Raw genomic sequence first — 21,244 nt, forward strand, 5'->3', positions numbered from 1 at the left:
GCCGAGGCGGGTGGATCACGAGGTCAGGAGATCGAGACTATCCTGGCTAACATGGTGAAACCCCGTCTCTACTAAAAATACAAAAAACTAGCCGGGCGTGGTGGCGGGCGCCTGTAGTCTCAGCTACTCGGGAGGCTGAGGCGGGAGAATGGCATGAACCCGGGAGGCGGAGCTTGCAGTGAGCCGAGATCACGCCACTGCACTCCAGCCTGGGAGACACAGCGAGACTCCGTCTCAAAAAAAAAAAAAAAAAAAAAAAAAAGAAAAAAGTTCCAAAAGATATCAGTAGCTTTACTATATAGGCATATGACTTTTCTGAGAAATTAAATTTAAGAGTTTCCGTCTGAAGGACAGAAATTGTTAAGAGGTAACGTGCAGACCTCAGGCACCACATCATTTACCCTCCAATAATTAACTGCATTTCTCCCTAAATTCTTCTTATTGCACCTTAATTTCTCCAGCATCAAATCTTCTACTCTATAACCTCTTTTAAACACTTCCTTTTAACCTCAATTTCCTCATGTTTTCATTATTGGGCACAATATTTATGTAATTAAACCAGAAGGTAAAAATAAATAAAACTAAAGTAATTTGCTGTGTACAGCTGTATGGAAGTGAGAAAGGTGCTCTTACATAAACCCTCTCTGCCTTCCACAATGTGTGTGTATCTGCTTCCTGGTGAGTCTGAGGTTGGGAGAACTGCATCTTACTTTTCCTCCCCTATATTCCCTAGTGGGCAATATTAGAACCCAAGGGAGAAGAGCTGGCAAAGTTGTCATATCCCAAGTGGTCAATCCCTCCTGAAATGAAGGTAGGTTCACTTGGTCTTTCCTATGCAGAAATGAATGTTCAAGAAATGAAATATTTTAAAAGCCATTGAAAATCCAACAAGCTCCAGCCTTGTTGAGGGAGAAAGGAATCAAGTCTCGGCATTCAGAAGCAGCCCTGGGTTCATCCTGATGAGGTCTCTCCCTCTTTCAGGGAGAGGTGGCTTTCCCTTGCTGGGAGGGAGGTGGAAGGAGGCATGACTTAGACATGGGTGGTGGTCTCCTTAGCAGGCTGGATACTGTTCATCTCCACAACGCAGTTCTTCCAGATCTATTTGCATTGTGTGCCCTCCCTTCAAAGGCCTGTGTGATATCCTCAAAAGTCCTGTAACACGTATCAGGGACTTTGAAGAAAGTAAAGATTAAGAAGGTGAAGAAAGTAAAGATTAAGAAGGTAATGAGGAAGTCGGTGAAGATAATAAAAACGTAGGCTCCTAAATAGTAAGCAGCAGAAGGGAAGAGCAATCCAACTAGGAAGTTGGAGGTCTGGTTGCAGCAGCTGGCCACTGCCATCACAGCTGGGCCAGGGCCCTGGCTGAAGAGTTCAGCCACAATAAACCAGGGAATGGGGCCTTGCCCAATTTCAAAGAAGGCCACAAAGACCAAGATAGCACCAATACAGACAAAGCTTATCCCATTATACTCATCCTTTAATAACAAACAGTCATGAGGATGGAACAAAAAGCCATCCCTCAAAGTCCTATCATATGTAGAGTCTTTCTTCCTGCCCTTTCCACCAAAAATAGGGAAACTACAGTGAAGATAGTATTAACCACACCACACCGATGGTGACACAGATAGGCTGTTGAACACCTGCACCCTTGAAGATTCCTGTTGAGTAATAGAACACAGCATTGATTCCAGCTAAGAGAGCTGGAGCATGATGGAAATGATGATGGGCTGTCGGTAGCTGGATACTCTAAAGAGCTGCAGCATAGTGACTTGCTTTTCTTGTGCCATCCTTGCACTCTCATCTTTCATCTCCTGGATGTCTTGGGATACATCCTGGGTGCCCCACAACCATTGGAGGATCTCCTTAGCATTCTCCTCTTCTTTTCTGTTAATGAGCAAGAATCTGGTACTTTCAGGGCAAAATGGAAGGGCTGCACTTTATAGCATAGCAGGAGAGATGGGAAAGCCTAATAGCATGGGCCATAGCTCTTCAGACCCCAGGATGAATTTCAGACCAAAGATCTGGGTCACCAGAATTCCAACAACAATGCCCAGCTGGTTGAGAGTGCCAAAGACACCTCGCAGGGTAGTAGGCGAGATCTCTCCAATGTACGTGGGCACAAAACCTGTGCAGAGTCTGCAGAAGAGGCCAATAACCAAGTGGGCCAGGATCAGCATTTCAACCAACTCAGCTACTTTACACAATCGCATAAGGCAGCCACCAGTGACAGCCAACAGATTGATGGTAAGCATTGAATTACGCCTGTCAAAGCTGTTGACAAAGAGTCCAACGGAAGAGCAGCCAATCATACCACCAATGGAGAATATGGCCAAAGACAAGGACCAGAGGGACAAGCGCAACATCTCAGAGGGAGGGGTATTTGCCTTATCCTTCAAAGTGTTGACAAATTCCCTTACGATAGTCTCAGGAGCACTGATGATCTCAGTGTTATAGCCAAACTGGAAAGAGCCAATTGTAGCAATTGTGATGGCGAAGATCAGAGATGGAGTGACCTTCTGTGTCCCCCATGGCCTTAATCTAATTCTTTTTTTTTTTTTTTTTTTTTGAGACAGAGTTTCACTCTTGTTGCTCAGGCTGGAGTGCAACGGTGTGATCTCAGCTCACTGCAACCTCTGTCTCCCGGGTTCAAGCAATTCTCCTGCCTCAGCCTCCCAAGTAGCTGGCATTACAGGTGTGCACCACCACACCCTGCTAATTTTTTGTATTTTTAGTAGAGATGGGGTTTCACGATGTTGGCCAGGCTGGTCTCGAACTCCCGACTTCAGGTGACTCACCCACCTCGGCCTCCCAAAGTGCTGGGATTACAGGTGTAAGCCACTGTGCCTGGCCCCTAATCTAATTCTTTTCAAGTCTTTAAGAAAGATCTAGGAGTGTGATTCCAGAGACACCTTTTTCAACCAATGAAACCTTCAAAATTTCCTTCTTGGCAGCAAGTTTTCTCCAGGTCCTCAGGAACGCTCTAAAACTCTTACCATTACAGCATCTCCTATTTTCTGTCTTCTAAAGTTGTTGTGAAGATTACGTTAAATAATAAGCTGGGTGCAGTGGCTCATGTCTATAATCCCAGCACTTTGGAGGGCTGAGGCACGAAGATCACTTGAGCCCAGGTGTTATTCAAGACCAGCCTGGGAAACATAGAGAGACCCTGTCTCTACAAAAAATAATTAGCTAGGCATGGTGTTGCATGACTGTAGTCCCAGCTACTCGGGAGGCTGAGGTGGGAGGCTTGAGCCCAGGAGGTCAAGGCTGCAGTGAGCCATGATTGTGCCACCGCCCTCCAGCCTGGGTGACAGAGTGAGACCCTGCCCAACCCCCCTGCCCCCCAAAAAAAGAATATAAAGCACTTAGTACAGTATCTGGCACATTGTAAGCTCTTTATAAAGTTGGTTATTATTTTATTATTAGCAGGGACCAAGGCCTTAACCTTGTAAGATGCAGGGAAATAACAAAAAGAAAGAAAGGCTCCCTGTTGCTGAAGAAGCCAATGCCACAGTCAGGTGCACAAGGTCTAGCACAATTTGGTTCCCAGCCAATCTTACCCTAAGGTTACCTGCATGCACTCCATGAAAACTTCCCTTAGTTCCTCAAGGTAGGCAGAATTCCTCCTTTAGTTTCCCAGAGTACTTTGCATGTACTTTCCTACTTCCCCTTATCACACTCCATTCTATTTTGCTTGCATATCTATTCACTCTACCCTACCTTATCCCAGGCTGTGAGTTTATGGACAGCAGGAACCAGCAGTCATCCTTGTATTTGCAGCCATAGGCATTCTGTAAGTATTGGATGAGGATGAAGGATGGATGGATAGAGAGATAGGGAACACGGGATAACGAGTGACTTGGTAAAGGATTAGTTCTGGGTACCCAGGGGACCAATTGAGACAGTCATTGCTTCACAAGCTTGACTAAGGCTGGATCTGAAAAGAAAAGCAGAGGACATGACATATGCAGAATTGTTTGCCTGGTGAGGGTAGTTAAGCAATCTACATGTGCCTCCAAGGGAAAAGCATGGCTAGTTGGTGACTGCTGACAGAGGTGGTATCAGGCAGAACACCTTGGCAACCAGAAGCCAAGGCAGGATGATGCCTCTAAGTTTTTGTGCAGCCTGCAAAGTTAATAGATTAGTCAATTAGGAGCAAGTCCTTTCAAGTGTGGTCAGTTTCAGGCAGACTTGTGGACAATGACTATTCTCTCTGTGATTGTGTTCGCTGTAAACAATGATGCAAGATCTAAAGATAGAAAGGGGATATGAAACGTGGTTCTCACAGAAGATGGACTGTCTGGAAATAACATTTCCAAGTACCTAAAGTATTTTATAACATAGGGCAATATAGAGGGAGATGCTGTATCTTGACTTTTCAGAAACCATTCTTATTTTGCCGGGCGCGGTGGCTCAAGCCTGTAATCCCAGCACTTTGGGAGGCCGAGACGGGCGGATCACGAGGTCAGGAGATCGAGACCATCCTGGCTAACACGGTGAAACCCCGTCTCTACTAAAAAATACAAAAAACTAGCCGGGCGAGGTGGCGGGCGCTTGTAGTCCCAGCTACTCGGGAGGCTGAGGCAGGAGAATGGCGTAAACCCGGGAGGCGGAGCTTGCAGTGAGCTGAGATCCGGCCACTGCACTCCAGCCTGGGTGACAGAGCGAGACTCCGTCTCAAAAAAAAAAAAAAAAAAAAAAAAAAAAAAAAAAAGAAACCATTCTTATTTTATTCATTTTGTTCAAAGCAATTGAAGATGATAATATTTATTGATTGATCACTTATTGTGTACCTCATACTTTTGTGTGTGTGTGTGAGATGGAGTCTTGCTCTCTCTCCCAGTCAGGAGTGCAGTGGCGTGATCTCAGCTCACTGCAAGCTCCGCCTCCCAGGTTCATGCCATTCTCCTGCCTCAGCGTCCCGAGTAGCTGGGACTACAGGCGCCCGCCACCACGCCTGGCTAATATTTTGTATTTTTTAACAGAGACAGGGTTTCACCGTGTTAGCCAGGATGGTCTCGATCTCCTGACCTCGTGATCTGCCCACCTCGGCCTCCCAAAGTGCTGGGATTACAGGTGTGAACCACTGTGCCCAGCCTGTGTACCTCATACTTTTTAAGAAAGTGATATGGTAGAGTTGGCCTTCCCTGGTTCGTGAGAGTCAATTATGTGTGTGTTTTCACAAGCCTGCCTGCATTAGAAGATTTTACATTGGCATCTTAAATTCACCCATGTCAGGAGTATTTACACCATGGAAACTGGCAAACACTAAAAATCAGGGTTTTCAGGCCCATCCCTTCTGAGAGCTGCTTGTCAAACATTTACTGCACACTACTGATTTTACAATAAATGATCCTAATTAGCCCTTCCCATATTCCTACTTTACAGATGAGAAATTGAAGTTTGGAGATTAAATAACTCACTTATTACAAACTTTTTGGTGGCAAAGGCAGGATTAAAATTTAGACCATCAGTCTCCAAAGTTCATGCATTTAACCATTTAATTATTTGCAACACTTTATTTTTAAAAATAAGGGGGAAGGCTGGGCGCGGTGGCTCATGCCTGTAATCCCAGCACTTTGGGAGGCCGAGGCTGGCGGATCATGAGGTCAGGAGATCGAGACCATCCTGGCTAACACGGTGAAACCCCGTCTCTACTAAAAATACAAAAAATTACCCGGGCATGGTGGCGAGCGCCTGTAGTCCCAGCTACTCCAGAGGCTGAGGCAGGAGAATGGTGTGAACTCAGGAGACGGAGCTTGCAGTGAGCCAAGATCGCGCCACTGCACTCCAGCCTGGACGACAGAGCCAGACTCCATCTCAAAATAATAAATAAATAAAGGGGAAAAAAACCTACCTTATATCCTAATTTTAAGATTTCAAACCCTACTTAGGTCAGCAAAATGGCAGAATAGGCAGCCCCAAGCTCCTGTCCCTCCACAGAAACTCAAAAAACAAGCAGAATCTGTAAGAATTAACTTTGTCAGACTCTGGAAAAAAGTCAGAGGCTTACAGCAACCAAATGGATGCTGAATTAAGAAAAATAAAAAATGGGCCAGTTGCAGTGGCTCACGCCTGTAATCCCAGCATTTTGGGAGGTCAAGACAAGAGGATCTCTTCAGCCCAGGAGTTTCAGACTAGCCTGGGAAACACAGTGAGACCCTGTCTCTACAAAAAATAAAAAAATAAAAATTAGCCAGGCCTGGTGGTGCATGCCTGTAGTCCCAGCTACTGGGGAGGCTGAAGCGGGAGGATCATTTGAGCCTGGGAAGTCAAGGCTGCAGTGAACTATGATCTTGACACTGCACTGAAGCCTGGGTGACAGAATGAGTCCCTAACTAAGATAAATATATATATGTATATTATATATATACGTGTATATATTATATATGTATATATGTGTATATATAATATATATATAATTAATATATATAACATATATATAATATAGAGATAAGACTGGGCATGGTGGCTCACGCCTGTAATACCAGCACTTTGGGAGGCTGAGGTGGGCGGATCATGAGGTCAGGAGTTCGAGACCAGCCTGGCCAACATGGTGAAACCTCATCTCTACTAAAAATACAAAAAATTAGCCAGGCATTGTGGCACATTCCTGTAATCCTAACTACTCAGGAGGCTGAGACAGGAGGATTGCTTGAGACCAGGAGGCAGTGGTTGCAGTGAGCCAAAATCGTCCCACTGCACTCCAGCCTGGGTGACAGAGACTCCGTCTCGAAAAATAAATAAATAAAGTAAACTCAAAAATGGTAGGAAAGTTTTGTGGCATTTTTATTTGCTCTTACTCCACACCTTACCTTGCAATGGTCCTGAAGACAGAAGCCCATACTGCCAGCATGTGAGTGTGGTCCCTGGTTCTAGAGGGAGCAAAGCAGACTTTATTTGTAAATTATTGTGTAGATCGGTTTTAAACTGTCTGAGGGTACATGAAGGACTGGCACAAAATACTCACCTCTGTGTAACTCTGAACTAACCCAGGTTGGAAAAGCAGCAGGCATTGCTTGAATCATCGTAAGGTAGAAGAACAAGGCCTGAGGCAAGAGGTCACAGTTGAGACATATGATAAACCACCTAAGGCTTAGGCAAAAAATTTGAGGACAGAGTTTCTTTGGGAAGGTAGGACAAGCAGAAGCACCTGTGTATGCAGGGAATTTAGAAAGCCATGCATGGACCCAGGGCAAGATGCTTGTCAGAAAAGATGTGATAAAAACTTCAGCTTTCATCACAGTTGATTCCTAAGCTCAGTGCAAGCCTGGCTAAGTGTTGAAGGAGGGCCCCAGTACAGACCCAACAGGCAAAGACTGAGAAAAGTATTTTTGTTTGTTTGTTTGTTTCGTTTTTTAGCTCTTGACATTCAGGTAAAATTCTGTCAAAACACTCACTGAAGGCCAGGCATGGTGGCTCACGCCTATAATCTCAATACTTTGGGAGGCTGAGGCAAGCAGATCACTTGAGGTCAGGAGCTCGAGGCCAGTCTGGACAACATGGTGAAACCCCATCTCTACTAAAAATACAAAAATTAGCTGGGCGTGGTGGCATGTGCCTGCAATCTTAGCTACACAGGAGGCTGAGGCAGAATTGCTTGAACCTGGGAGGTTGCAATGCGCTGACATCATGCCAGTTCACTCCAGCCTAGGCAACAGAGCAAAAACTATGTCTCGAAAACAAACAAACAAATAAACAGACAAAAAAAACCCACTCACTGAATACAAGCTAAGGCACAGAGACTTCAGCAACCACAGCGACCATGACAAAGAGAAGTCTCTGCAAAAATAGGAAAAGTTACTAGAACAAGACTACTACGGGCCTCAACAATGAAAACAAAAATGACCACAATAAAGTAAAATAAAACAGTAAACCCCAAAGAAGGAGAAAAATCTTATTTTCAGAGTTGCTACAATATACTATTCAGAAGTCCAGTTTTCAAAAACAAACAAAAAATCACAAGAAGGTACACAAAGAAACAGGAACATATACTTCAATAAAAGAAAATATGGGTCAGGCACGGTTGCTCACGCCTGTAATCCCAGCACTTTGGCAGGCAGAGACAGGCGGATTTCCTGAGCTCAGGAGTTCGAAACCAGCCTGGGCAACACGGTAAAACCCCATCTCTACTAAAATACAAAAAATTAGCCGGGAGTGGTGGCATGCGCCTGTAGTCCCAGCTACTTGGAAGGCTGAGGCAGGAGAATTGCTTGAACCTGGGAGGTGGGGAGGTTGCAGTGACCTGAGATTGCACCACTGCATTCCAGCCTCAGCGACAGAATGAGACTGTCTCAAAAAAAAAAAAAAAAAAAAAAAAAAGAAAAGAAAAGAAGCTGACAAAAACCATGCATGAGGAAGCCCAAATATTGAACATATTAGACAAAAACTTTAAAACAATGGTCTTAAATATGTTCAAAGAGCTAAAGGAAAATGAAGACATAAAACTAAAGAAAATCAGGAAAATAGTGTATAAACAAAATGAGAATACCAATACAAAGATAGAAATTATGAAAAGGAACCAAACAGAAGTTTTGGAGCAGAAAAGTAGTAGAATAACTGAAATGAAAAAACCACTAGAGAGGTTTGTATTAGTTTGCTAGGGCTACCATAACAAAATTTAACAGACTGAGTGGCTTGAACAACAGAAATATATTTTCTCACAGTTCTGGAAGCTGGAAGTCCAAGATCAAGATGCTGGCGGGATTGGTTTCCTCTGTGGCCTCTTTCCTTGGCTTGTAGATTGCTGCTCTCTTGCTACCTCTTCACATGGTTGTACTTCTGTGCATGCACACTCTGATATCTCTTCTTCTTATATGGACACCAATCATATTGGATTAAGGCCCTAACCTAGCCATTTAAATCTAATCATCTCAAACTAAATAATTACATTTATTTTAATTTAATTAGTTTGATCACCAGGAATGCAGATGCCTGCATTCAAAACTGCTATTCAACATCCTACTGAAAATTCTAGCCAGAGCAAGTTGACAAAAAGCAGAAAGAAAGAGCATCCAAATGACAAAGAAAGAAGTAAAACTGTATCTTTATGACCAAAGAATCTACAAGAAACCTACTTGAGCTAATAAATGAATTCAGTAAAGTTGCAGGTTACAAGATCAACACACAAAAATCAGTTGCCTATACATCAGCAGTGGATATTTGAAAAGGAAATGAAGCAATTCTATTTGCATTACAATAGCATCAAAAAGTATAAGATACTTAGGAATACATTTATCCAAGGAAGTGGAATATTATACACTGAAAACTATAAAAACATTGCTGAAAGAGATTAATGAAGATATAAATAAATGAAAAGATACTCACATTCATAAATTGGAAGACTTAGTATTTGTTAAGATGACAATACCCAAAACAATGTACAGATTCGACACAATCCCTATAAAAATCCCAATAGCTTTTTTGCATAATGGAAAAAGCCTATCCTCACATTCATATGCGATTGTGGCCCAACACGTTGGCTTACACCTATAAGCCCAGCAATTTGGGAGGCCAAGGGCGGGTGGATCACCAGAGGTCAGGAGTTTGAGACCAGCCTGGCCACCATCGTGAAACCCCATCACTACTAAAAATACAAAAGTTAGCTGAACGTGGTGGCTCACGCCTGTAGTCCAAGCTACTCAGGAGGCTGAGGCATGAGAATCACTTGAACCCGGGAGGCGGAGGTTGCAGAGAGCCAAGATTGTGCCACTGCACTCCAGCCTGGGCAACAGAGTGAGACTCAGTCTCAAAAAAATAAAAAATAAAAAATGCATATGGGATTGCAAGGGACCTGAAATAGCCAAAACAATCTTGGAAAAAAAGTCAAGGCTGGAGGACTCACATTTCTGATTTCAAAATTGACGAAACTACAGAAATCAAAACAGTATGATACTGGCATAAGAATAGACACAGAGACCAGTGGAATATAATTAGATGTCCAGAAATAAACCCTGTCATTTATAGCCAATTGATTTTTGACAAGGGTACCAAATCCATTCAATGGGGGAATGTATAGTCTCTTCAAAAGATGGTGCTAGCACAACTGGATTTCCACATGGAAAAAAATGAAGTTGGGCCCCTACCTCACACCATATACAAAATTTAACTCAAAATGGATCAATGATCTAAATATAAAAGCAAAAACCATAAAACTCTTAGAAGAAAACATAGGGGTAAATCTTGGTGACCTTGGATTTGGCAATGGATTCCAAGATATGATACCAAAGTATGAGCAACAACAACAATAAATAAATAAATAAGACTTCATCAAAATTATTAAAAAACTTTAATATAAACTGAGTACAACAATAATGCAAAAAGAACACTGAATAAAAGTTCTTAACAGCATTGGCAGACCATATTTTTTGTCCAGCAAAGGCTATTATTAATAAAGTGAGAAGGCAACCCACAAAATGAAAAAGATATTCACAAATCGCATATTTGATGAGGATTGACTATCCAAAATATGTAAGGAACTCCTACAACTAAACAACAGAAAGACAACTCAATTTAAAGACAGGCAAAGCACTTGAAAAGACATTTTTCGAATAGATATTACAATTCCCAATGAGCACATAAAAAATGCTCGACATCATTAGTCATTAGGAAAGTGCAACTCAAAACTGTAATTAGATAAGTACTTCACACCTACAATGATGGCTTCAAAACAAACACATATAACAAGTGATGGCAAAGATGTGGAGAAATTGGAACCCTCATACACTTTTGGTGAGAACACAAAATGCTGCGGTCCCTATGGAAAACAGTTCAAAAAGTAAAACATAGAATTACCATATGACCCAGGAATTTCATTCTTACACACTCAAAAGAACTGAAAAGAGAGATTCAAAATGCTAATATTCATTACAGCATTATTCAACAGCCAAAAGGTGAAGCAATCCAAGTCTATCAGCAGATGAACAAAATGTGGCATATGGACATTATATTTCCCAGCCATAAATAGGAATGAAGTTCTGATATATGCTACAATGTGGATATATCCTGAACATTATGCTAAGTAAAATAAGCCAGACACCAAAGGACAAATATTGTATAATTCCACTTATATACAATATATATCTAGAATAGGTAAATTCATAGAGACAAAAAGTAGACTAGAGTTTACTAGGGACTGAAAGGAGAGGGGAATGAAGAGTTATTGCTTAATGAGTACAGAGTTTTTGTTTGAGGTCATGGAAATATTTAGAAATAAGTAATGTTGCTGGTTGCACAACATTGTGAATGTAACTAATGCCACTAAAATATACACTTAAGGCCGGGCGCGGTGGCTCAAGCCTGTAATCCCAGCACTTTGGGAGGCCGAGGCGGGTGGATCACGAGGTCAGGAGATCGAGACTATCCTGGCTAACATGGTGAAACCCCGTCTCTACTAAAAATACAAAAAACTAGCCGGGCGTGGTGGCGGGCGCCTGTAGTCTCAGCTACTCGGGAGGCTGAGGCGGGAGAATGGCATGAACCCGGGAGGCGGAGCTTGCAGTGAGCCAAGATCACGCCACTGCACTCCAGCCTGGGAGACACAGCGAGACTCCGTCTCAAAAAAAAAAAAAAAAAAAAAAAAAAAAAAAAAAAAAAAAAAAAAAAAATATATATATATATATATATACACTTAAAAGTGGTTAAAAGGGGCTGGGCACAGTGGCTCATGCCTGTAATCCCAGCACTTTGGGAGGCTGAGGCGAGCGGATCACTTGAGGTCAGGAGTTCAAGACCAGCCTGGCCAACGTGGTGAAACCCGTTTCTACTAAAAATACAAAAATTAGCTGGGCATGGTGGCACACGCCTGTAATCCCAGCTACTCAGGGGGCTGAGGCAGGAGAATTGCTTGAACCTGGGAGGTGGAGGTTGCAGTGAGCCAAGATCACGCCACTATATTCCAGCCTGGGTGACAGAGTAAGACCCTGTCTCATTAAAAAAAAAAAAAAAAAAGATTGGTTAAAATGGCATATTTTGTGTTATATATATATTTTTACCACAATTTTAAAACTCTGTTCATGTCTGTTAATCCCCACCTAATTTTCCAACATCTTCCTATCTACCTCCTTTGAGCCTAATTTTGCTCACTTCTCTCCCAGTTCTCAAAGTCTTTCTCCTACATGATCCTTGGTAACAACTGTGGAGAGAGGTGCAGCAGCCCACACTGTGCGCTTGCCGAATGTCACCATGTTGACAAAAACTATACAAAATAGGGCATTAGGAAAAAAGAAACCTTTAATATAAACTGAGTACAACAATATGTACAAACAGAACATTGAATAAAAGTTCTTGAAAGCACAGGCAAACCATATTTGCTAGCTTTAGAGATTTGTGTAGGGGGATGAGTGTTCTCCTGAATCACCTCCCTAAATGGTTCAAGAAACAAAGGTGTGGCATCCCAACTTTGTGAAGCTGACTGTTACCCAGGTGTCAGGCCACAAAGACTGAGTCTCTTAAAAAGATTTAGGCCCTGCGCGATGGCTCATGCCTGTAATCCCAGCACTTGCGGGGGGCCAAGGCGGGCAGATCACAAGGTCAGGAGATCGAGACCATCCTGGCTAACACGGTGAAAACCCGTCTCTACTAAAAATACAAAAAATTAGCCGGGCATGGTGGTGGGCCCCTGTAGTCCCAGCTGGGACTATCCCAAGTAGCTGGGATCACAGGCGCCCACCATCACGCCTGGCTAATTTTTGTATTTTTTAGTAAAGATGGGGTTTTGCCATGTTGGCCAGGATGGTCTTGAACTCCTGGCCTCAGGTGATCCACCCACTTCGGCCTCTCAAAGTGCTGGGATTACAGGCATGTGCCACCGCACCTAGCACCTTATTTTTTTGAGACGAGGTCTCTCTCTCTGGTGTCCAGGCTGGAGTGCAGTGGTGTAATCACAGTTTACTACAGCCTCAACCTCCTAGGCTCAGATGATCCTCCCACCTCAGCCTTCCAAGTAGCTGGGACTACAGGCACACACCACTACACCCAGCTAATTTTTGTATTTTTTGTAGAGACAGGTTTTGGCCATGTTGCCCAGGTCTCAAACTCTTGGGCTCAAGTAATCTGCCTTCCTTGGCCTTCCAAAGTGCTGGGATTGTAGTCATGAGCCACTGCACCTGACCTGTAGCCATTTTATATTGTACACAAACTTTCATCAAATAAACATTAAGTCATTTGAGAGTAGTGGCAATGTTGTGCACTCTTGCAGCCCCCAGAGCCTGATGCAGTCACACATGTAATGAGCCCTGAAGAAACATATCTTAGTTTTATGTGGCTATGAACAAAATACCTGAGATTGGATAATTTATAAAGAACAGAGATTTATTTCATACAGTTCTGGAGGCTGGGATATCAGTGTCGAGGGCTCTTCTGCTGCATCCTACCATGACAGAAAGTGGAAGGGCAAGACAGCATGCATAAGAGATGGAAAGCACAGTCTCAGCCCTTTTACAATCAGTATTAATCTATTCTTGAGGGCGGAGCTCTCTTGACCTAAACACCTCTGATTAGGCTCCATTTCCCAACACTGCTGCATTCAGGATTACATTTTCAACACACGCTTTTTGGGGCACACATTCAAACCACAACAGAACACATTTTAATTGAATGGCCAAGAAGTGACTTGGAGCCCAGGATAAAGCACTGGATTTGTCATTAAAAGACTGAGGTTCTAGTCTTGGTTTTCATATGGGTGCACTTTGTGACACTGGACAAGAAACTTCTAGGCAACTCTCATAATCAGTCTCTAAATTAGGCTAATAGGGCAGCCTTACCCACTTTCAGGAAGAATTACAATAAGAGTTAATGTGACACTATACATGTGAAAGTATTTGGTAATTCCTAAACTGCAAAAAATAAAAATAAATAAAAAATTAAAAAATTAAAAAATACCCAGAATCCATCAGGATTGTATCTTGAATCTATGTAAGCAACCAAATTCTCCTAGTGTTGTCTTTATTTTAGGCTGTTGATAAATGTTCCATAATTCTGGTGCTATAAAAAGGCATAATAAAGGAAAACAAAACCTGTTGGCTGCTAATCATTTACAATCAGATCATTGACTCAACCAATTAACCAATTACACTTAAAGCCCATTTGCAACCTACTGCCAGGATTAGGAGATTGATAGATTTTTAGTACAAGGCGTATGCTCAAAACTCCCATTAGCAGTAATGGGAACTATGCCCGTTAGGCCCATTGAGAGATGAGAGTTGAATGTGATCTATATCTTGCTTAATGTCATCAGTTTCCCTATAGCCCCTTCAAACAATCAGACGCCAGTGAAATGCCCTAAATGGAACTAATAGCAGTGAATTAGGAGAATATTAACAGCCTATTTCAGTGAGGCTTTCCAACACAGTAAGTCCGTAGGTATTTCAAATCTTGACATGCCTGTGCACGTTTTTTGTTTGTTCGTTTATTTAAGGAGGAAGGTAATCCTTTAATAATGAGAAAATACTAAAAGAGGATAATTTATATGACTATCTCAGACAAACTATTTCCCCTAATACTTGAGCTTTTTGTTATATAAAAAGTGATCAGTTGAGCCTTATACAGATTACAAAATCATTCATATTGCCTTTAGTTTACAAGAAATGAAGAAACCAAAAGAAAAGGGAAATTGGCCTTTTGTTTTGTTTTTGAAACAGGGGTCTCTCTCTGTCACTCAGGCTGGGGTGCAGTGGCATGATCATGGCTCACTGCAGCCTCAAACTCCCTACTCTCAGGTGATCCTCCCACCTCAGCCTCCTGAGTAGCTGGGACTACAGCTGTGCGCCACCCCAGCCAGCTAATTTTTATATTTTTTGTGGAGATGGGGTTTTGCCATATTGTCTAGGCTGGTCTTGAACTCCTTGGCTCAAGCAATCCACCCACCCATTTTGGCCATTGAAAGTGCTGGGATTATAGGCCTGAGCCACTGTGCCTGGCTGACATTGGGCTCTTTTTTTTTTTTCTTTCCTTCAAAATAATCATTGAAGATACTCTTTAGACAGTCACAAAACATAATGCTTGGTTAAAATTTTCCCAACCACATAAGCAAGAAATATAACTTCTCCCTTACTCTTACCCCACATGCATTATCAACTCCTGTCACATCATCTTTTAAATACTTGATAGCTGCCCTTTTCCTTCTAGTGCCATCATGCCCACCCTAGTTAAGGCTCCTTTAAAGCAGACTCAGACTGAGCCAATGACTTTCTAGTTGCTCTTCTTTAAATCTCTTGACACTTCAATCCATTTTGCACATTCTGTAATGCATAGAATGTAAAATTTTTGAGAGCAAGAACTATGTCCTATATTTCCCCATATTATAGATACAGTGATATTTCCTGAATTAAAAATCTAGACACATAATCTGACAATTACATTTATAGAGAAAAAGAAACAAATCTAAAATTGGACTTTTCCTTCCACATTTGTGGTTATTGTATCGAACAGATGCATTCTAACAAAATGCATTCTGCATCATATAAATACAATACACATCGGTTGATTGATGGGTTAATTGCTTAGTCTGTTTAGAACGGAGATTGTAAACTTATAAAGATCAAATATGGCCCACGGTGATTTTTTCCCAGCACATTAAAACATTTTTTAAATTGTTTGCCAACACTTAAAAATTGCTGATTTCACATAAAAATCAGGCTACGCTTGAGAAATCTGAAGAACACTGGATTTTTAGACATCAGCTCAAGCTAAAGCTCACCTAAGATGGGAAAATCTAACAAAGCTGCAAACCCTAAAAGGGCTGCACTTCCAGTGCGGTGACGAACAGGAAAGAAATCTGCTGCACAGAAAGGAGCAAGGAAACTTTCCCATCTGTATCTTGGCATTTGGTAAAGGAAATATGTATATTTCCTCTTTCAATAATTTATATCCAAAGTTGATACTCTCATACACATGGGTTTGCAGGTCAATTCACCCACTTACGTAGTTAAAAACAAAAACAAACAAAAAACCAAGGGAGAGAGATTAATTTGGTCCTGGGTAAGTCGTTAACCCCAGGCAACTAGTAAAAGTAAACACAAATAATCTCTGAATGAATGTAACATCAATCTATGCCTCAAGTAGTTTCTACAGATAAAATCCAAGGAATATAAACTCAGAGTCAAAATCCACAAAACATAAAAGTAAACGGCACAATGGGTAAAAACTAGACAGAAGAGATGGTAAAAATCGTACCTGCAGTCTTCAAATGTAGAATGACAAGACATAGAATATAAAATAAGAATGTTTAATATTAACTCACATGACAAATATTATTTGAATACCTTCTATTTGCCAGGTATTGTTCTAGGCTTTAAGGATAAAGTGGCTAACAAAATAAATACCCTTGCTTTAAAGAAGGTTACATTTTAAGAAGGGGAGACAAATTACTTAATAAAAGATGTAGGATGGTAGGTGGTTTAAAAAAATCTAGAAGAGAGATATGGAGTATTATGATATAGGATATTTCACTGTCCTTAGAGCCACATGGGGATTAGCTTTGGGTATGAGAGATAACCTAGAAGTCCTGGACTTTTTGTGTGACTGACATAAACAAGGACAACAGCATAATGGGTTTATAACGGTTGCAGAGAGTGGTGATATGAGTGTGGGGCTGTGGGGGGTTGTTGTGGGGAAGATTCTCTTCTCCAGAACATACAGAGTCCTGGGCCTCCCTTTTCATTCTTGACAATGCTTATGTGAGGGATAGAGAAGGAATGTTCTTCTCCAAGGCACAGGTTACCCCAGGGATCCCTCTTGTTTCCTGCTGATGGAAGCCCAGAGCCATGAGAGAGCCATGGGGGGCAGGTCTTTTCCATGCTATTCTAGTGATAGTGAATAAGTCTCACGAGATCTGATGGTTTTAAAAATGGGAGTTTCCTTGCACAAGCTCTCTGTTTTTGCCTGCTGCCATCCATGTAAGATGTGACTTGTTCCTCCTTGCCTTCCACCATGATTGTGATGCCTTCCCAGCCATGTGGAACTTTGAGACCAAATAAAACCTCTTCCTTTTGTAAATTGCCCAGTTTCCGGTATGTCTTTATCAGCCACATGAAAATGGACTAATAGAGATGTTTAGGACCATACTTAACAATAACTACAGCACTTAAGTGTGATGAACATGGTAGTACATTTGATTGATTTTTCTGCGGTTTTCATTTCAATCCTCTTTTGGGATATTTCCCTTGTAAATCTTCCTATCCTTTGTTTTCTCTCCTCAGGAATGATTTTTGGGGTCCACAGAACACAGTGTCCTTCACTGGGTTAAGTGATGAGATCTAATTTCATCATGACCTTGAAGGTTTCATAAATCACTTTCTCTTGTTGCTATGTGAACAAAGTCCAAACCTTCTCATTATGACATAATAGGCTGTTTATTTGCCTTATATCACTGCCCTCCTTCTCAGCTCTACTCTCAGTGCAAGCACATAAGATAACTCACATGTGTTCATTTATTTGAACACATACCCAGGCACCTTGTTTCCGTATAGGACATTCCCTTTGGCTCTCTCTTTGGCTTTCTCATCCTTCTTCAGTACTCCCCATTAACTTCCTCTCACCTCTCAATCTGTTAGTTTCAAGAAAGTCAGGTTGGGCACAAAGGCTCACGGCTGTAATCCCAGCACACTGGGAGGCCAAAGTGGGAGGCTTGAGCCCAGGAGCTCGAGACCAGCCTGGGCAACACGGGGAGACTCCATCTTTACAATAGAAAATTTTAAAATTAACTGGGTGTGGTGGCACATGCCTGTGGTCCCAGCTTCTTGGCTGACTGAAGCAGGAAGATCACTTAAGCTAGGGAGGTTAAGGCTGCAGTGAGCCATGATCACACCATTGCACTCCAGCCTGGGCAACAGAGTAAGATCCTCTCTTTAAAAAAGAACAAAAATAAACTCTACTGGTCCTTCAGGACCCTCCTCAAACTGGGCGGGCACCTGGCTGCCCAAAGCTTTCTCTAACCGTATCTATGGCACCTTGAACTACAGTGTATTTTTTTGAGGTCTGTGCTATAATGTATCCACCTCTATATTCTGGCATGCCTGGCATGTGATGGGCACTCAAGCAATTTTTGGTAAATAAACATTATAGAAAGTCTGGGAAAATACTGGGGGTTAGGGGGAGAGAATCATAAGTCTTTTTTTTTTTTTTTTTTTTTAAGATAGAGTCTCACTCTGTCACCAGGCTGGAGTGCAACCTCTGTCTCCCTGGTTCAAGCAATTCTCCTGCCTCAGCCTCCTGAGTAGCTGGGATAACAGGCACGTGTCACCACGCCCAGCTAATTTTTGTATTTTCAGTAGAGACGGGTTTCACCATGTTGGCCAGGAGGGTCTTGATCTCCTGACCTCGTGATCTGCCCGCCTCAGCCATCATAAGTCTTAAAAGATCACTGTAGGGCAATCCTTATTCCTGAACCCAGCAATACCACTTCCAGGAAATCTACCTATGCAAATAATTGAGAATGTGTTCAGATATAGTTACAGCTGGGCAAGATGAGTCCTGCCTGTAATCCCAGATACTTGGGAGGCTGAGGTGGGAGGATCACCTGAGTCCGGGAGGTCAAGGCTGCAGTAAGCCATGATTGTGCCACTACACTACAGCCTGGGTGAGAGAGACCCCATCTCTTTAAAAAAAAAAAAAAAGAATAAAAGAAAAAAAAATAACTACAAAACTGCACACTCCAGTCCTGTTTAAATAGCAATACTTTTGGACACAATTTTTAAGTTCTTCAATTGGGCTTTGGTTAAATACATGTACAATGGAATACAAAGTAGTGATTTTAAAACATGTATAGAAAATATTTTTCCATGATATTTGATTCAAATGAAAAAGGTGACAAAGCATTGTGCTCGATGTGATTACATATAATGCTGTACATCAGATTAACAGTGGTTTTCTGGGTGGTGGGATTTCCATTTATTTTCTGATTCTGAAAAAAAATCTGATTTTTCTGCAATGCATAATAATTTTTGTGATTTTTAAACAGGAGGTTTTTTGGGGGGGTTGGATTTTTGTTTTGTTTTGTTTTTGAGATGGCGTCCCACTCTGTGGCCCAGGCTGGAGTGCGGTGGCACCATGGAAGTTTGTTTCTAAAGGGTCCTTTCCTTTGGAGCTCCAACTCTACTAAGAGGCCATTCATATTCCCAACATTCCAGGGTGCCTAAGGGAAAGACCTGGCCAGTTATTTCAGCCTCAATTCACAAAATGGGGCCTTGGGAGGGAAAAAACAGCTGCTCTAGTTGGGCAGTGATTATTAAAACCCCCCGAAAATGGAGTGAATAATTTCCAAGATCTCATCATGTTAGAAAATTTTCATTCGCCGATTTCACTTTTCAAGTGAATCCTAAAGCCTATTTCCTTAATCTTCACAGTTCTGGACATTCCACAGCCCAACCCATGCGTTTCTCACTGGGCTGCAGTGATTCCCCTTGTTACCAAAAGGGGCCCAGTTCCCGCCAGCAGAGGCCTCCTGCGGAGCTGGCCGAGGGACTCCGGGCTGGGTCCCCCCTCCTTGTGCGCTGGCTGAGGGCGAGTTCAGTGACTGATTTCCGCTGTCCCGGAGGTCCCCGCCCACGCCACTGCCAAGGCTAGGAGGAAGTCACGTTCAGGCCTCAGAGCCGGTCTGAATCTTCCAGGAGAAAAAGAGGGGGTGCATGTGTGTGTGTGTGTATGTGTGGTAGTGTGTGTGTTGTATGTCTAAGAGGTAGCAAGTGTGTGTGCGTGTTATGTGTTTTTGAGAGGCAGCAAGTGTGAGTGTGTGTATGTGTGAGAGGTAGAAAGTGTGTGTGTGGGAGGTATGTGTGCTTGAGGGGCAGCAAGTGTGTGAGTGTGAGTGTGTGGTATGTGTGTTTGAGGGGCAGCAAGTGTGTGTGAGTGTGTGGTATGTGTGTTTGAAGGGTAGCAGGAACCCTCGCTTGGTGTCTGTCAGTAACTAGATGGTGATGCAGGTAAGTGATTTTCCCGTTGAGTGGATTAAATTCCTAGTCTGTCAGAGAGGGTGTTGACCTAGAATGACTGCGCAGGTCTCCTGTCCAGTGTTAAGGAGCGTGAGTGCCCTGATGTCCCCAGGAATGCTGCAAAAAGAGCGAAATGGCATATATCAGGCGTCCCCGAGATGCTGGCATCTATGTTAACACTATCTTATTTCATCTTCCAACTACTCCTTATGATAGGTGCCCCTGATCCCAATACAAGATTGAAAATAGAGGCTCAGAGTCTGCGGAATGCTTTCCAATATGCATACACACACACACGTATATATGTATGTTTGTGTGTATATATGTGTGTATATATACACATATGTGTGTGTATATGTATATATTTTACAGCCCATTTGGGCAAATGAGTGAGCCCCAGCCAGAAGCAAGTGCCCCCTCTGCCCCTGGGCAGTGGGCTTCGGGACGGCCACGCACCCATCTCATGTGTTACCTGCTCGCTGCTCTCTAGAGTCAAAGCCATTTAGTGGCTGATCCAAGAGAAGTATGAGCTAGTGGCATGTCGAGACAAACCTGGATTTGATTCGCAGCTCTGCCTTCTGTTTGACTACAAGCAAGTAACAAACTTTTGGAGCCTGTTTCCTCACTTCTAAGTGACGCTAATAATAGTATGTACGTCACAAGGATAGTGACATAAGTGATGACTGGGACCAAACTTGGATCACCAAGCCTGCACCCAGGGAGCGCTCAGTAACACAGCGCTGAGGAGTAGGCCGCCCCAGAGGGCTCCAGGTTTGAGTGCAGGCTCCCGCGGAGCCAGCTGGATGCGTCACCATCCGAAAGTGCTAGCCTGGCCGGCGGCGGCGCAGGCGGGGGTACCGCGCTGCTGGAAGCCCGGGCGCTCTTCCCGCAAGCGCGAGCCCGGACTTCCCGACCGCGATCGATGTGGCCAGTCTGCGCCTGCCGCAGTTCCCGCTCGCACCCCGGCCGCTCGCAGAGTCCCGGGACAGCGCAGTGGCGGGCGGGCGGGCGGTCTCTGCCCCCTGGGGCGGACGCACGCACGCGCTGCTCCTTCCAGGTCCCGGCGGGGAAGCGATGCTTTCTTGGCCCGGGCTTGTGGCCAGCGGGAACTCGGCTGTCCGACCGCGCCGTCGCGCCTCGCACGGCGTGAGACAACCTAGCTTTTTTTTTTTTTTTTTTTTTTTTTTTTTTTTTTTTTTTTTTTTTTTTTTACAGAAAAGCCTTGGCACCGTAGCAGCCTCCCCCGCTTCTTCTCCACTAGGACGCCCGCCTGACTAACCCCATTGCACAATTCCTACCGTGGAACTGCCGCGTGA

General features: G+C 43.1%; 1 long non-coding RNA gene and 1 pseudogene across 1 annotated transcript; both read right to left on the reverse strand.

Annotated features, from left to right (window-relative positions):
• Positions 1–270: 270 nt before the first annotated feature.
• On the reverse strand, positions 271–11,270 carry LOC126936004 (solute carrier family 2, facilitated glucose transporter member 3-like; annotated as a pseudogene).
• A 6,225-nt stretch (positions 11,271–17,495) lies between these two features.
• LOC126936231 (uncharacterized) lies at positions 17,496–20,702 on the reverse strand. The gene is made up of 2 exons (XR_007719408.1): positions 20,401–20,702; positions 17,496–20,045 (listed from the first exon to the last, which is right to left on the reverse strand). It is a non-coding gene; the product is annotated as an uncharacterized LOC126936231 (long non-coding RNA).
• Positions 20,703–21,244: the final 542 nt, after the last annotated feature.

Source organism: Macaca thibetana, chromosome 1 (assembly GCF_024542745.1).
Source record: "Macaca thibetana thibetana isolate TM-01 chromosome 1, ASM2454274v1, whole genome shotgun sequence".
In the NCBI taxonomy this organism is placed as follows: Eukaryota; Metazoa; Chordata; class Mammalia; order Primates; family Cercopithecidae; genus Macaca; species Macaca thibetana.